This window comes from Varroa jacobsoni, unplaced genomic scaffold (assembly GCF_002532875.2).
Source record: "Varroa jacobsoni isolate VJ856 unplaced genomic scaffold, vjacob_1.0 scaffold_233, whole genome shotgun sequence".
Classification (NCBI taxonomy): Eukaryota; Metazoa; Arthropoda; class Arachnida; order Mesostigmata; family Varroidae; genus Varroa; species Varroa jacobsoni.
Genome location: NW_019213135.1, coordinates 98,759 through 116,758, shown reverse-complemented (window position 1 = coordinate 116,758; position 18,000 = coordinate 98,759). Strand labels below are relative to the sequence as shown.

General features: G+C 47.7%; 1 long non-coding RNA gene across 1 annotated transcript in view; it reads left to right on the top strand.

Annotated features, from left to right (window-relative positions):
* Positions 1 to 18,000, top strand: part of LOC111273885 (uncharacterized) — a 59,337-nt gene that overhangs the window by 17,347 nt on the left and 23,990 nt on the right. The window lies entirely within an intron of this gene.

Here is an 18,000-nt window from a genome sequence, read left to right as displayed (position 1 = left end):
ACCGCCCGTTGAATTCCACCAGCCGCAGCTGGCACTTGGTTTTGGTTGGTATTGCTTTGCGACTTCGTGCTTCTTTTCGGAGGGCGCCACCTAACCGGATGAGTCGTTTGGTTTAGATGGTAGCAACAGGAGGAGCGGATGCACGGGCGAGGTGAAGCGATTTGCAGCCATTGGGGCAAAGACTTCTAAGCCGTCAGGATGAGAAAAAAGGAGAGCGAAGCAGACAGGCGTATCATTCTCCTTCAAGCCTCGCCCGTCCGCATCCTGAGCTGCCGCAGCGCCTCATTCATTGTGTTATGAGCTGACGCCCCTACTGCTGCCGCAGCCACCGCGGCCAGCAGACAGAGTTAGCTGAGCTCAAACTTGTGTATGGGAATGAACTAAGTGCAAAGCGAAGTTTATTCTCGACACATTTGGGTGACCATGCATTCAACAGAAAGCAGAAGAAGGCGCTGTGTACGTGATATCCTTGTGATGGGACCTTATTTCAGCATCTGGCCACAGTGTTCTCCTCCTCGCTTTCATCCCCCACATGGGGCCGGAGCGACAAACCAACCCATCAACCCGCAATTCTCCTTTGCCTCGCTAGAAGAGGACTAACCAAGTCTCAAGACATCTCACGATCTGCACCTTAGTTGCCCGCGCTACGAAGCGCTCCTGTCTGTCTGTCTGTCTGTCTGTCTGTCTGTCTGTCGGAGTAGCCGCGCGAAAAGCGCCAAAGGCGGAGTTAACCGGGAAGGTTAGGGAGAGAAAAACTGAAAGGGAGACAGAGGAAGAAGTCGTCTAAGTGGCTAAGCTAAGCGTCAGGGTTCATGCCGTTCGCTACAGTACTTTAGAACTAAAGCATTCGTTCGGCCAAGCGCGAAGCAGGGGAGGCGCGATGAGAAGTTACTCACATTGAACGCGCATAGACTGGAAATAAAGGATTGGATCAGCCGGGACGGGAAGTGTAGTATAAATGATGTGAATTTCAGCCCTGCTTCCGCAGTTGCTTACGAATGACTCAACGGTGTCGTTAGACCTACCTTTTGAAATGAAATAAAGAGGAAGATAAAGGGAAACTGAGCAGAACAGACAAAAAAAACTAAGGGAGTGGGAAAGTGAACTAACTTCCAATTCGTTGACGTTACGGATTCATAGACAAATCTTCCCTTTATCGTAACCTTTCGACAGCCTTGTAAATGAAGAGTGGTCTCTAAATACGATCGCTCATTTAGTCAACTTGCGCGCGTCCGTTCGACTTGAGTTTGCGCTGGTATGCCTGAACGGCTGTTAATGTGGGTGTAATACATGTGCGGTACAACATGCTCGCTTTCCACTTCTCGATAACGGGGAGCCCCGTGGGGAAGAGACGAGCTAATGAGCCCGTAAAGAGGGTACTAGTCGGTAGCAGCAGCGGCACCAGCAATAGCTGGTAACAGTTCAAAAAAAACGCTGATGGCAAACGCGACGAGCGCCACCAAACGGAGAAAAAGACAATGAAGACGAAGATGAGAAGTGGCCTCGAGGGAGCCAACTTGATGGCCACTGCCTAGATAGACGAACTGCCATAAGGCATGGGAAAGGATTAGAAATAAGAAAGATAAGTGCGATGCATGCGTATGAACAGGTAAGTGGTTACAATGCGATCTTTGCTGCGTGGGACCTGTAATGAAGCTTTTCACTCCGAAGCTGTGAACAACGCAGTACTTCTTCCTCTAATGTGGTCATTTAGTAGAATTATCTGAAATTAGGACAAGAATAAGCTCTTAATTAAACGTTCGATGCAAAACAGCAAAACTTTTTGTCTCAATTTGTTACTGATCAACAGTGCATTTATTATACTTGCTAATATATTAGAGAAAAAAGAAATGGTCCTTAACGATGGTCGGCAGTCTGCAACACGCTTAGTGAAGCGGCAACATGTTAAAACTATCGTAAAGTACTGACCAACGCTATATCACTCAGCTGGCTGACTAGAACTGCTTTGCACACAGAAAATGCTTAAGATAGAAAGAGACAATTGGGCGCGCGTTTGCACCCTCCGCGTCCTCACCTCTCTCGATGTTATGCCTTTTGAAACATAGAAACTATTTTGTTTATGAAGATGTATCGTACGCTGCTCAATGCAACCACAATGGAGACCCAACACGGGGACGTTTGTTGTTTCTGCTGCTGTTTATATACCCACTAGCCGTTCCTATCTCTAGCTCCATTTCGTGGCTATGGCTCAGTTGGCCAAAGACCATCAAGGGCATCACTTTCCTTTTCCGAGCAGCAGTATCAGTAGTGGAGGCAAACACCTCAAACAACCTCCCACTAGTGGCCCATCTTGCAGTTGACTCGTTCATTGCAGCAGCAACAGCAACAGCAACGGGATAAAAAGCAACAAATGATGCAGGGCCCATTTTGCCGCTATGCTCGACAGCTCGTATTAGCGAAGTTCACCTATCCCATCTTCCATTTTCTCGCAGTAGCTATGGAACTAACCTTTCTGCGACAGCTACTATTTCTTGTGTATGTATCGCAGCGCCTAGTTCCTTGGCTTTGATGCTATTTTTCCGTTATGTCGGATAACTCGGGCTGTTTCGTCGCTTCAGGCTGGAGCACATCTGCCAGATCATTGCCAAATTTTGCTCCGGCCCTTCGCCTTCCGTGTGCCACTCCCGATGCCCTAACCCCACGTACCCTACTAGCTCCTTCTACCACCTGGGTAACGACTTATGCCACCGTCCTGAACTGTGTCATAGCTACATGCTGAAACCCATTCAGCCGATCTGCAACAAAATGTTGACCCGGCAGAGCGCAGGGTTGCTGCAGTTCCCACTGCTGCCACCGCTGCTTTCCTCGCACAATGAACAAGAATTGACGAGAGTAAAAACGAGCGAAGGAATGCGGAACAGCGGCAAAGAGTGTATGATAGCTGGTATCGTTTTTCGATCTTAAACTCCGTGCGCCAGTTTTCCAATTTACCAGCTCGGGGAGTCCTCCCACCGGCAGTGGGACACCACTCACTTCCCATTTCTACGTATATGTATATGCTCCTGGATACATCCCTTCGAGTTGCTAGAAAAGGAGAATGAAATAAGGTATCGTCTACAGGCCATCCGTACAGCTACTACTAAAACGGGAAGCATTTTCTTTTGGCCTTGACCCTGTTGTTGTTAAGGGCACGATTTCAAATCTGCCTAGCGTGCGCCTAACTTTAACAATTAGAGGGGGAAGAGGCACTTATTGAATTAATGCATTTAGAGCAGTTCGTTGGCGGAAGAAAATTCAACGCACGGGCGCATGTCAACTGACAAAGGGGTCTGGCTAGAAAACCAGCAAGGACTGCGTAAACTTGAATTTTAGGAATTTTTTAGATATTACCCTGACAGAAAATGAAGAACGTTCTACAGAGTACATTCTTTCTGTTGGACTCGAATATGTGACTAGGGCCTCTGCGATGCTAGGATAGCATCTATTTGCTCAGATTCTCGCCAGCAGAAGTAGCCACTTTTGATGTTACCTCTAGAGCAGTTAGTCGCAATGTCAGGCCTCTGTTTCTTTCGCCGGACACCTCACTCTTCTACTGAATAATTGTTGCTTTCGATCTGTTCAGCACAGCTTTATCTCAGGCGTGCTAACCTCGCTATGAACAAGTTTTCGAAGTTCTCGAAGAAAGAATGCTCTCGTAGAGCTTACTACAGAACTGATGACATTCTCGGCTGCTTAGGATATCTGCAAAGCGTCGCCACCGCTCCATTCGATTTCAGTTGCTATCATGGTTCAGGGAGAAGTGAGCGACAATCTGGTTGGGTTGGATCGGGTCGGGATGTTGCATTGAGGTACATCGCTTGCCGCAATAAAGATGAGTAACGAGATATTCAATTCCCTCGGGAGACAAATCAGCGAATGGCAAACGAGCGATAGGCCGACAGGTATCTCACCTGAGCTTTTAGGCTTGCAGGATATGGGAGTCATCGTCAGCCAGCTGGTAGCGGGTTGATGGCGAAGAACCACGGAAGAAGTCTAGGCAAAAGAAATCTACGCGACATCTTCACTGGAAAAAAATCACTCAGTACTTGCGAGCGGCCGTTTCTATCTTTGCGCCTGATTCGCAAAAGCACATGTCATTTTCCCCGAAGTTTCACTCCCAAGACGCTTTCAACACATGTCTCGTCAGATAATGGTAAGGTCGAGTGGACGAGGCAGACTAGCCAGCTTGGCAAGATGGGGTTCAGCTCGGCCACGCATCAAAAATTCCCACTCAGGTTGTTCCGCAACTTCTGCTGCAGTTGCTGTAGCTTTTGGCTTGTAACATACATTGTGTGCTGACATGGACGTACCTGAATTCAACCGAACGAAGTACGTTTATTTCAATGCAGTCAATTCTCCTAAATAATTATCTAAAGATCAGACACAAATAGGCGACCAGTAGCCAACCATATATTATAGACACATGCAGTATGGAAAAAGTCACGTAATCCTATGACGTTTATCAAGAATTACGTAGCCTTTACAAAGATACTATAAAAAGCTATTGTACAGAGAAGCTCTATAAGGCCGTGTAATTTTTAGAGCACGCTCAAGGATCCCTTTAGACACGTGTGGTTGTTGGCAATCAGATAGAATTATTGGATGTAGATGATATCATTGAAATACGATTACTTGGAGATAACAGCACAAAATTTGTATCGATTTAGAACGGAATTCGTTGGTACTCTTTCGATTAGATATCCTTTTCTTCCCGAACATTATGTAGTATTTATTTAGTAGTTTCAGATAATTTCTATATTATCATCTCTACCGACAATTTCCCAAAACGACCCTAAGCCGTATGTCTGCTAATCTCTAGAGGAGAGAGCGTAATGTATTCTTGTAGCAACTGTCAGTGAGGTAAAACGTACCCTCAGATATGATTGTGCAGTCCTCCTTAGCTAGTAGAATGATGCCATGTCGGCGGTAGTTCTTAGATGCAAGTTGGCCCAAGCAGAGTATCTTAGTCACTACGGGCGGCGTCGCCGTCGATATTTTAAGACAACGCTCATTTGGTACATTGTTGGGGGCTAATTATTAATAGCAGCGCGCGATACGACGATCGGCTCTGCCGGATCACACCCGTTCGGCTATCTGATGCACAAACTCAACACTGCCGCCCTCGTCTCCGTTCCCTATTACACAGTGCTCGCTTATGCCGGTCACAAGCTGCTTCGCACGCTTGCTGCCAGGAAGGAAAACCTGCTCGCTATCGCACCATGTCAGAGCCCGGCTTCCGTAAAGCGTCTGTTGCTTATTTTGCGTGCTATCTCGTCTTGCCTATGTGGCTCACTGATCGTCTTCCCGCTCGTTTCCCTGCGGGCCCCTAGCTTATCAAAAATCCCCACACGTTTCTGACAATATTCTCGTCGCCCGCACGTTATCGTTCAACCGTCCTATAGTATAATGTTATGTCATAATCGAGGGACAGCTTTTTGAAACTAGGCCAATTAAATAGCAACCTCTTCTGCGGCTCAATCTCTTATATACCTAGTTCTAAATGGAGTTCAACGTTGCAAGACATCGTGCTTGGATTGTAGTGCTTAGAACCAGAAGGGCAGATGAATGTTGCGATTCGTGTCTCTGTTGTGCGCGCCAGTTTACCTGGAGTAAGCAGCAGACGGAGTAGATACATGCGTTGGATTTACTAGAAGAAACCAAGTATTTGGCCGTGACCGATACGATATTATAGACGGCCACAGGCAACATCATCGTAATGAGACGAAGAGGCAAAGCGAGCAAGCAAAAGTCAACGGACGTGCTGTCACACGCTCGCCATTGGCATACTCATCAATCTGTCATACCGGACTGATAGTGTAGAAGAACAAGCCACCCATGGCTGGTCATAGTACAGCACCCGTGAAGCCGCCGAATGCTGCCAGTTGCTGCTGTTGCATCAGACACTTCCCCATCCTCGTCCACACCAGAGCAGCTACGGGCTGGACTAAACTCCTCTCACTTCGATGCCTGTCTGGACTTGAGCCACCACTACTAGTCCGGTCTAGCATCTATTTCACCTCTTGTAGGCTAATATTACATAAGTTACCCATTGCCATTGGCAGGACCGACGGAATCCCAATTCTATTCGCTGACTCTGCAAAGAGGGCAACACTTGTCAACCCTTCGTTGATCGCCACCTTTAACGGGAACTGGCTCATGTGGCAACTTGGAGGCCGACATACGGAGCTGCACACACATCTCGTAAGTCAATGGCGCGGCAAGCCACGTAATGTAGAGGATATTGAATCTCTCTACAAACCTGTGCACAGGTAGGATAGATAGGTCGCCGGTACCTTTAGCTTTCGAATTTTCGCGCCTGTGTGTTCTCGCTCTTCCTCTTTTTCCGTCTGTTGATCTAAGTTCTCACCTGCTGTTATGACACATCAGTACGCGGGAAACGTTCAGAACCTCTCCCTGATTTGTGTTGCATGCTGGGAAAGAAAGCCACGAGCTTCTGGTCGCAACAGCCTCTCGAGCATTTGTAGCATCACCGGAAAAGACTTCCGTAGACTGCTAGGTTAAGTTGATCGCGCTGGAGGATATTTAAACGTTGTTTTAGTTAGGTTATTACACAACAAACACGCATGTTATCACAAGGGAGTCAGAACTTGTACAAAGCACTCGAAAAAATCAGTTCAACAATCTCGTTCTTTTTTCTTTCGTTTTTTTATTTGTGTTGCTTCTTCCAATAGTTGTCATGGCCGTTGTGGTTACAGGATGGTGATGCTTTAGTTAAACTTTAATAGGTAGGATCTGACTTAAGTGTATCAAATGGACGAATCGTCTTCGGACACTAGACTGCTGCTGACGCTGCTGTTGGTGTCGGGCTCGATTTCTGGGGACTACGGCATCAATGTCTTGTAGCAAGAGTACAATAGGCTGTACGCCTTGGCTACAGCCAACGGTAACAATGGCTAACCAAACGGTTTGCGGTGCCCCTCGTGCAATGGCTTTTCCCTCTATCCTTCATAACATCCAACTGCAGACCTCTCCCGAAGGAAACATGGCTACGACGAATTTCATCGCTTTGTTCTCTGCCTTTAGGATCCGACTGATACGCAGAACTCGTTGTCTGAACGTTCGCCATTTATAACGTAAATCAGTAAGTTTTACTTTAATTTAGACCATCACCCAACTATAGCGGAGAAGCGTCTTCGTCGTTGCTTCCGAAGGCGGTTTGAGATAGGCGCAGACCTACGCATAAATTTAACTGCATCTCGTTAAAACAGTTGATTACCTGCTACACAACTTTCGGGCGCAAAAGTTAAGCTCCTAGTCAAACGCTAGTGTTTATTTTGTTCGATTGCGTATCTGTTGTTGTGACACTCGATGACTGATTCAGATATAGAGAATTTTAAGTGATTGGAGGCAGCGCCGGTTGAGCTATACCTTCTGTGTTGGGTGATCTGGTACAGTTGAAAGAGATCTCAATTGAAAAGGCTAAGTGCATACTAACCTATCCACCCTTTGCTAGAGTTGTGAACTAGTCAACGAACTAGATAAGTCAGCACTACTCAGATCTTGCTCTGTTTGTGAATTGCCAAGTTTGCCCCACGCACACGAACGAGCGAGCCAAAGCGTTGTGCCCGCCTAAAGGGTTACCGACTCTCCCCCTTTCCGATTGTGGCACTGCGTGCCACTGTGCCCCGGTGTGCTCCACTCAGCCCCACTCGGGCCTCACCCCACGTAGGTGTACTTCTTTTGTACCTCATTGTGCCTTCTACTGTGCTCATTGGCACCCTCTCTGTCTTGCAGGCGCGAGTGTTTCCGTCAGTGCTTCCTTCTACTAGTTACCCAGTCCTTTTGCTTATCCCCTTCTACGCCCTTCCACCTTGCCCTCTTCCGCTTATACTCCGTTTTTCTATTTTTGCATTGCCTCAGCAACATCACTGTGGATAGATCACCAAAGCCAGCTGTCATGGTGTGCCTCCCCCGCAGCATCAGGAGCAGAGGAAACAGCAGGTCGCCAAAAGTCGCTGAGATGCACGTGAAGTCAGTCATTCCAGTGGTCGGTGGATCTGTTTCTCCCTCGTTCTTTTATGGTCCCTGAAAGCCCTTAGTTAAACAACAATCGGTCCGCTTTCTTCTCGGTGCCTTAATCAGTCGAGAAAGATTCTTATGTTTATGTTTCCTGTTTCCCGTAAGCACAGCGAAAAGAAGCGCTTGAATGGCGTATTTCAACGCTTTCTCGTTCCTTTTACTTGCTCTGTTAATTGCTGTTAGCAGAAGCATATGCAGCACAGGGCCTGTGTGAAGATATGAATATGCGTCGTATTGTACGCCCAACAGAAACATCCGTTCAAGGGGTGCGTAAGGGGCGTGCTGCGGAGCTGCTTCTGCCTCTTTTGTTGTTGGATTTTCATTTTCTCTCGCTTTCGTTTTTCTCGTCTTCTGCACTCGTGTTGTGCTTTTGCGTCTACTGACGCACTGTTTCATACGTCCCTTTCTTTTCGTTTCCGCCCGCTAAATTCTTGTTAGGCGGCAACTAATTGTACTGTTCTGCTGCCAATGCACGAGAAAATCTGCAATGCTAGTTCCTCGTTGCTAGCGTCATGTTACGACGCCAATAAGCACCGACCAGATCCACCCTTTTGCCTGTTGGATCTGCAGCCCGAGCTGGCTCGATCGGTAGTGGAGCCGCCGCAGCGCCTAATGTACTGTTGTTGATGCTAATATCTCTGCTTTAGTTAATGCCGACCTTGCGAGTGATACGACCTTAAGTCTGGCGTTTTTTCCCACCCCATCCTTTCGTGGACACATGCAATAGGTTTTTTAGTGTCACGGGTATCAGCATAACCATTCGGGTTACTTCAATAGTCTACTATTAAAACAACTGTGGTAGTGCTTACAGAATTTTATATTTCTACGTTTCTATGTGTATTGCTATACTTCCCACATCCAGTGGTGAGTCTAATGGAGCCCGGTGCAATGTCTGCTGCTGCTGCTGCTGCTTCTGTATCGCAAGCTTATGGCCTAGATTATCTTTGTTTCTTTCTTTACCTATCGTTCTTTCTCTATTACCCGCCCGTTGTGTTGTGAAGATGTAGTAGACGAGCGCGCGTTTGCTGCTCGATCCGCCGGTCTCTTATCACCGACAAATAATAGTAATAAATAGCTAGTGCTAAATAAGTCGCTTGCTGAGTGTTTTCTCTTTACAGCCACACTAGCATGACCCGTTGCTTCCTTACTGCCGCAGCCTATTGGCCAGCTGCTCGTCCTTTTTGGTCCACCCTGTCGGCCTCGTCCTTCGTTTATTCCCGGTCATTCCCGGGTTGTCCGTTCTATATAAATGCCCATTCGGTACACCTCTTGCTAGATGTACCTCTCCTGCTTACGTATGGCTTGGTGTTTGTGTGCCGTTTTATTATTGTCCACTCTAACGTGTGACGGAGCTACTCGCTACACGGATGTCTGCTTTCTTTGCTGCCTACCCCAGTGCCTGACTACCCTCTGACCCCTTCATGCTCAGCCTGTTTTAGTAGAGTTCACACCTGGCTGTACGCATCTCATGACCCCCAAGACATCGGCTCTATCGCTTCACGACGGGGTCACTGTTGGCCAATTGCTACCCGTCCCTTGGCTCAGTGGATCGGTGTTGGTCGGTGGACGCGGCCGCCAGACGCGGCTGCTGCAGGTATAAAAGATTGGGGAAACGGCGTGGGGCAAGCGAGAAGACGACGACTGAGCCCAAGAAGTAATAGAAATCCAAGGTGTAGCTTCTGAACGATGTCCATGTTACTCGGCCTTTTCTAAGCTGCCTCTCATAAACTAACGTGCAGAGAGCATACTCTCTTCGTTTTCTAAGAAGGGTGCAGCACTGCGCGAACTTCAGTTTGCCCTTATAGCGATGCCCTTATACCCCATAGCGAAAGATATGGGCATAGTTGAGGCACGTGTCTTTGAATATCGCCGTTGAGGTTCGTACTAGGATTGAGTTGAAACGAAAGAGATTTTTGCAAAGGACTTAAAGGGAATTCGCCATTTCAAGGCTGAACTCGCCTTAGTTCACTTCATGACGTTATGGATTTTTATAGTGTGGGCTTCATCGGAGCGGACTCGAAAATATAATACCAATAGCTTTTCAATACCGCTTCATATTCCGAAATATAGAGGTGAAAACATGGAGAAAAGTACTTCTTGCTACTCACTCCTGTCGATATCTTAACATGTCTTCACCAAAAGCATCAAACGTTTGTTCCAACCTAACGTGTTTGCAATACCGTTGGGGGTAAACGGGGTGTCTTGTCCTCACATCGGTCAAAAGTTGTTATGGGGATTACTTCAGTGTATAAACGACTACCGGGGTACATATGTGCAAGTACATTAGATCTCTTGACAGTACACGTCGTGATTCTTTCAGATGTAGACCTTTATTTTGATTTCTATCTGTTTCAGCTTAGCTCAGCTATGCTACAAAAACAAAGACTCCTTAGATTTCCTGAAAACCAAGAAAAACGTCAGCATCACAACACTAGAAGGATTCTAGTAGGATTCTCATCTGCAGTTCTCGCCATATTGTCATAACCGCTGTCAAAGATAGCAGCCAGAGATGCGGTCGTACGTCTGCTTAAAGCCATGCCCCATTCCATTGCAGCTCTGACATGGCATACAAGTAGTCCAGAAGGATCTCGGATCACCATCGCCATAGGTCGAATTTAGGCGGCTCTGACTAGAACCGATTCTTTGTCCAAACAATTATCTACAGCACCCCGCAGAGGCCTAACACCGCGTCCTGCACTGAGTGAATGTGGCGCGGGTGTGATGTGGCGGAATTACCGCACAGATAATGCCAATAATGCGAGGGACAACCCAATCCGGAGTATCACCATCCTCTAGCTATTATGTCTGGTGGTAATCGATATAAAGTGAGTTCTTTGTTCCTACCCTGGCAATGTAGTTATCTATAATATGTATCCGTATTTGTTTATGCTAGCCTCGCTGCTGTTGCTGCTGGCGCGCGTGGTTAGTGTGCCGGATGCAACGACACTGCACATCACTAGCGAGCGACATCGATGGATGCACCTATTCATTCTACTAGTGTGCACTGATAACGCTAGCGGTTGGGTCTTCCGGCCTCATCGTGGTATCGCCCGTGTTATTGCTTTCGAGGGCTCCATCCGTCAAGAGACTGGTTCAGCTTTGAGTGGCATTTGGCTGATTTTTGAAGTGCTAAAGCACTATGCTTTTGCGAGCGCTACTGTCGTATTCGAAGTAACCGGATATGAGTGGCGGACTTCATAGGGAAGCATATGTATGTTGGTAAATAGGTAGCCGCGGTTAAAGACGTCGCAGAAAAAAAAGGAACGAAGAGGGAATAGGGCAAAAAGCGTTATGTCGGCCGTTTGCACGGTTCGGTCGGTCAAAGATGAAAGAGAAACACTCGCTATCTGTCGCCTACCACTGCCCTAGCTGTGTCGGCCTTTGTGCGGACCGGCCTCTGCGTTGTCTTGCCAGCAAACAGACAGACTGACATACAATGGCAAAAGAGGCGGGCCGAGAGAAACAAACTGGCCTAAGACGATGAGTGCTTCTTTGTAATTGGCCTCTATCACTGGATGGGAGGTAATGTGTTGCCCAATCCCTTGATGCCTTCATCTCCAAGAGACCCATCTCGTTGTTCTTACTTTGCCGACCCCTAGCTTTTGCTTGGGTCCTCTGTATCAACGAAAGAGTACAAGCAGCAGCAGCAGCAGTAATGGTCATATCACGTGTAGCAGCTACGAAACGACGGTCAGTAACGCCGATTGCTCGTCGTCGAGTTGGGTCAAGAGGCATCAGATCAGTCGTCCATCCGGCGGAGTGCCTGTGCTGCTGCTTCATTCACACTGAGTTACCCGCTTCCACTATTGCTGGCCTGCGTTACTGTTTGTTTGCTGGGTCGCACCAGCATGACAGACTGTTAGGTTGCTCAAGTCGTCGAGACAACAAACTTGCTTCTTCAGTCAACCGAAAAGGCGTTGGCTGCACTTACTGCGACGGAAAGAGTGCAAGTTCTGTGGGCGAAAACGTTGCCTACACAATTCGGCCAAGTGTTGCTGTGCCGTATTCAACAGTTTTATGGATGCTATCTCCAGTATCACTGCGGCTTCGATTGTTTCTTGGCGCGCTGACCAAGCCCTAGCAACCGATCGAGTTAACGGTCGGCCCACCAGCTCGACTAGGTCACCTCGCCGTAACAAAAAGGGTGAACTGCTACTCATCATTTCATGTTGATACAACATGAGGACACATCGGGCGACATGCCACCAATCGCGATACACACAGAGATGTGCGTCACTACCGGCTAGAGTAGCAGCTTCTCGGTAGTTAGTCCACTGCTATAGGGCATACTGGGAAGTTAACAAACAACAATGAAATCGACCTGCTGCTGTTAATATTTGGGAGCAGCGGCAAGAGAACAGGATGATAAACGATCAGTGTCCGTTAGCCCGTTTCCTTTGGAGGAAACGAGCCAGCAAACGGAGAAAGGAAAACGTGGGATTCACAGGATTGTTGCTCGCCCAAATAGCTCTTTTCTAAAACTGACTACTAAGACCGCTAGTGCTTTTACTGACGTTGCTCTCACGTTGTTGTTTCATCGCGCAATGCATTCTGTTCCACCTTAGGCTAGCGTCAGGTAGATAACTGACCTAGCAGCACGCCATGAGTCCCTAAGGTAGCCTCTTCTGGCAAACCCCCGCAGGCTGGCTCCACATCCCTTCTCCGTGCAATGTCCATGTCTGTGTAGGGGCCGGTTGTAAAGACGATTATCTTATGTCGCGAGCAGACCAAGTGCAGGAGATTGCCGGGGATTATAGGTGGGCTATAGTCAGTCAACAAGTGATAGAGGTGGCTCAGACCACCGGCTCCACAGAGGTTAGTGAAACCGAGTTGTCTTCGGTCAGCGAGGATTGCTGCTGCTGCTGTTGCTGTTGTTCAAGGGCAGTGGATAGCCGCAGTTTCACGGAAGAGAAATCCGCGGGACTACGGTCACAGCTCTTAATGATCTGGGGCATTGAATAACTTCCACCATAGCGGCCTCGTCAGCACTGGGACGGCCCGTTGGACAAACATGACCCTCTTTCCCATCTCTTTTATCTCTCTCGTCTTCTCACTCTCTTTTCCCCGACAACAACAGCCGCTCGCTGTCCACCTTTGTCGCTGACTGCCTTTGCCGCGTAAAGTTAGAAAGCACCGGAGTTAGCTAACGGATAGCTGTCTGATGTTTATAATAGGTGGTATAGCAGTCGAATCGCAGAGGACAGACTCTAGTGCTCAAAGCTGGGAGAACACCTTTTACTATCGACTAAGCTAATACCGGGGAGCCAGCCTGGGTTCAACTTTGTCAGAGATAGCGTCGGCAGGATGTGTGCAGTGGCGAATATAATATCACACAGTCCGAAATGATTTTGCTGCGGAGCGACAGCGTCAACGACACGGGCATCAGGTGAAGCATGAGTAGTTACATTTTGCTTTTTTGTTTTTCTAGCAAGCTCCCAGTTTCCTCCTCGGTGTGGCGACCCGTCGATACAACGTCCTCCATTTAACGACACTCTGTAAACGAGTGTAACTAAGAGTATTATGACACACTGGTTAAAACTATGAGCTATGCAGATATGTAGACGCAGCTTCAGCATATAGCAGTTCGAAGTTACAGCGATGCGGTTGAACTGGGAAGATGCCGTCAGCTATTGTTACAAAGAGTTACCTGACAGGGGGCTCGAACACCTTTGATGTACTCATGCACCAGCGAACTACATAAGCCGCTTGCAAGAACCGATGGACAGTCAGACGGAAAAAGACAGAAAGCAGAATACAATAGTAGATCCAACACAATCGAACGAACAGACAGGAGGACTAACGAGTTTTCACCACTGTCACCGGTTAGCTGTCCAATCGTACCGAGCAGACGACCACGCCACTGTACGTCTAATACTATTTTCAACAGATGCAGAATATAGCTACTTCGTATTTGTATTGCCTTCATGTCAATGTATTATCAGCCGTGGACGGTAGTGTTGCCACAATACCGCAGAGTCACAGATGAACTTAGCAAGTTTGCTATGGAGCCAGAGATTAACTGATGCCAAATACGATCAGTAGTTTTGGTGGTCTTATGTCTCCGCCTTCTTCGTCGACTTCCGAATGACGCCGATACTCTTAACGGTGATCTCGCCACTGTTCGTAACCTGAACATTGCGTTCTATGTGCTTATAGTTCTGTGCGATTAAACCGACCGACTGGCGACCGGGTCGAATCAGTCAACCAGTTCCTGTCGGACTAGGATACCCCCAGTGGCAAAGTCAACTCGACTGTACGAAAAGCAGCTTATTCGGCCACCGAATCAGGTCCTACGCGCGCGCTTGGTTCCTGCTGCGTTTTAAACTACACACGCGAGCGAGTACTATTGTCCTGTCGCATCGACTTTCATATGGGAAACACACACAGACATAAGATACAGCACAGATGAAGGCATGCGAAAGGCAGCGCGTCCCGTCGTTGTTCTCTGTTGATGGCCTGGGCAAGCCAAAGCTGTGTGCATTAGTTGCTTGCTGATGCGGTCGTCGAATAAGTAGCAGCGTTGTGTACTGGGTGCCCACAGTTCTATAATGGCTAGGCTGCTTCCTCAATCGACTATAGGAACGACGACCAGCCTGTAAAGGAATAACGTATCGACAAAGAAAGGCGAAGAAGAAAGCCGGCTCACACCACACATGAGAGGCAAACAAGCCATTCTCACATGTAGACACGCGTTCACCCCAACCTGTGCTACTTGCCACACGATAGGGGTTGTAGCTGTTGCTCGTTTGTTCGCGTTCAAAGTCTTGTGCACCAACAGCAAAAAGGTGGAAAAGAATGGGCAAGGCTTATCACAGAGGGGGGCTCCTACCCGGTGCTAGTGAGGGTAGTAGTAGAACTACGGCGGGAGGCAACTGTGGTATGAGGGGCGCAGGAAAGCGGGCTGCGATTGCGGTGTGGAGGAGCGGTGTTGGAAAGTGGCCTGTCATTAAAGAGTCGATTTATCGTTTTGCTCTATTCGACACACAGAAGGCTGACGGCGATGGCGGCTTTTGTCGCCTCGACGCTAGTAGCTGAATGCTTGAGTATATGAGTCAATCTGAACAGGCAGATCGGCTGAAGCTGGCTCGGCTGCCCATTCCTGGATAAGCAGAGGTTTCCCCAATTTGCTGTCTGCCCGAACGACCTTGTCAGTTCACTCATTCCTTCACTGTGCCTTCATTCAATCGATGGAAAGATGAAAGGAAGAAAAAAAAAGTCGGAACTTCAGCCGCCGCAGACATTGTAATCGCATCGATACCAAAGAGAAATAAAATCGGGCAGGAAAAGAGTGTTTGAATTTTGAGGGCATGTCTTCTTGAATTACTAATAGCAAGCGGAGACGAGGATTGTATTATTATTATTATTATTATTATTATACATTAGACTATGTTATTTGACACAGTGTGTTTATAATGTCCGATTGCCCTATCATCAACTAAATGTACCACTCACTAACAAAACGCGTATTCTACGCACATAACTAAACCTGCTAGTGGTATATAACGTGGAGGTGATACGAAATATATGCACTTGATCGCAGAACGCACATGGATAGACAAATCAACGAATTTTCCTTTCAGCAATCCCCAACAAACCTTAAGAGACCGCTGATCCTTTCGTTTAAAGACTAGCTCGATCAAGATCCACGGCTCGTTTAGGTTAACAAATAAAACGACAGCAGCGACGGTGATGACAGTGATTCTTTACCGATAATAAAGACTGGCATTCGACGAGTTGTGGGGCCATGTTCCCCCTCGCTGAAAACTATTTGGTATTTTGCGTAGTAGCTTGGTAAAGACAGGTAGTAAATAAAGATATGGCTTGGTCTAATCTGTTGGAAAGTTAACAAGCTCCTTGGCTTGTCGAGGGTTCATAGAAAGGATGTAGAGCCGGCTAAGTTATGCCCTTGCATGTCACCCGTTCGATTCGTCAACTGTGGATACTTCTCTAGTTTTGGCAAGGATCAGAGGCAGTTGAGACCCAACCGGGGGTGGTCGGAGTGATTAAAATTACCTCTCTCATTTTCTGTTTGGTCCCTTTAGACTTTTGGGCTCAAAGTGAGACTCTTAAACCAGTTCGTTTGTATCTGAGCCTGGTGGAGCCCCAGGGCAACCGACCAACAACGTTCTGTCCCTTCACTCTGTCTTCGCGTTAGTCAGCTGGCTGACTGGCTTCTACATTCTCCTCGTCCACTATTTAATCCAAATATCCAATTTGCTAATTCGAAGTTACTCCCGCTAAAACTCAGCAACCGAGAGCGACGCAGTGTGTGCTGTTTGCCGACGTTGATGTTGCACGCCGGTGACCACAGCTTCTGGTACAGTGCCAGGTTAAATGCAGAGCGTAGCGTAAAGCGATGCAACGTGGGACTGCTTGAAACCTGTGTTAGTTAGTTGTCTATTGCTCAAGTCTATCCATCCGTCAGTTGGGTGGGACGCTTAGCACCAGTAGCAGTATGGAGAAACGCCCTCCTGCTCGCGCTTCGAGCGCGCTTTGCTTTACCGGTTATAGTCGTTTACCAAAACCTCGTTTGGTTACCTCTGTTCGAAGCTTTGCTCAGTTTATCTCCGATTCATTCGTTACAGGATAGAGGTATTTGCATCAGTTCTTGATGTCGCCAGTGATAGGGAAGATCGCAGTGATTGCAGAGCAACTGCGTGGGTGATGGAGCAAACGGCCCAACTTACTACTCGACCCGCGCCCCTTGGGGGCTTGCCGGTTGTCTCCTTCCTGCTTGGTGGATTCGGACTGTCTAGCCTCCGTCTAAACCACCGCAACGCTGCAGCCGTTGGCTTCTTTGGATCCTGCTGCGTTTACTGCTGCTACCGATGATGATGATCATCATCATTCCGCTACTGCCTCACCTCCTCTGTCGAAGCGCTCCCCTCCAGTTTCGCCTCCACCGTAACGGCTTTTGATTGGAAGTGGATTCCCTGAGATACGCGGTCAACGCGGAGGGGGTCTTGAATCGCCTTTGTCTACTTGATCATAATAAAAGGTAATCCGCTGAAAAGAGGGAGACCGCCCTATAAACCTATTGATTGACTGAGGTCTGACAGACAACTCTGTGTTACGGTTGGCTTTGAAAATCTAGTGCTACTTCCACGTAATAGCGGCAGTATCAGTAATGATTGGCCAAGAAATTAACGTTCTCTCAAAGTCATCTGCTTGACTGGGGGGCGCCACAAAGCCGTACGAACGACAGGAACGCAGGACTGCTATGGCTGGAGCTGGGGCGCGAGCAGTGATTGCGATAGTTCGTCCTGCGAATACCCGAGTCAGTATATTATTTCTGTTGCAGTATGAAGCTTACTTAATATTGGCTATTTGTATGTAACCCGTACTTAAAAAAATCATGACACACTTAACTATAGTAGCCATAGCGTCATAGAGGCTATGAGCGAAAAGCTGAAGCGACGCAAAACAGGCAGTGTGTTTTTGGAGCACGACGTGTCTATAACCAAACCAGTCGTCAAGCGATGTCGAAGCTCAAATCAATTCCAGCACCATCAAATAGAGTATAGAACGTACGCGCAATTTGGGATAAGGCTCTCGCGGGAAATCTGGTTCTCCCTGCTATTTGCTTCGTTCGTGAATCTCCAAAAAAGCACGGAGACTTCAAGATAAAAAAAAAAAAAAAAAAAAAGGAGAGAGCTTACATGAAGACCAGCGGCATCGTACGGGTTATAGCGAGAAGAGTCATATCTAAAATTTGCTACACGCTTCCATGCCTTATAGTCTGCAGACATCGCTTTGAACAGCGTCAGGACCAGGTCCATGATTTCGTGCACTGCTCCTTCTGTCTGCAGACTGTGCGTTTAGAGAAAAGCAGCTGTGGGAACGATCGCCGGCTTGCTCCGGCACCGCGTCACAAAACGGGGTCCACGAAAGCCAAAGGACGGCTTCCACCGAAGGTATTTTCAGCAATCCAACAGGAACGCTGTATCGAAGTGGCATCTG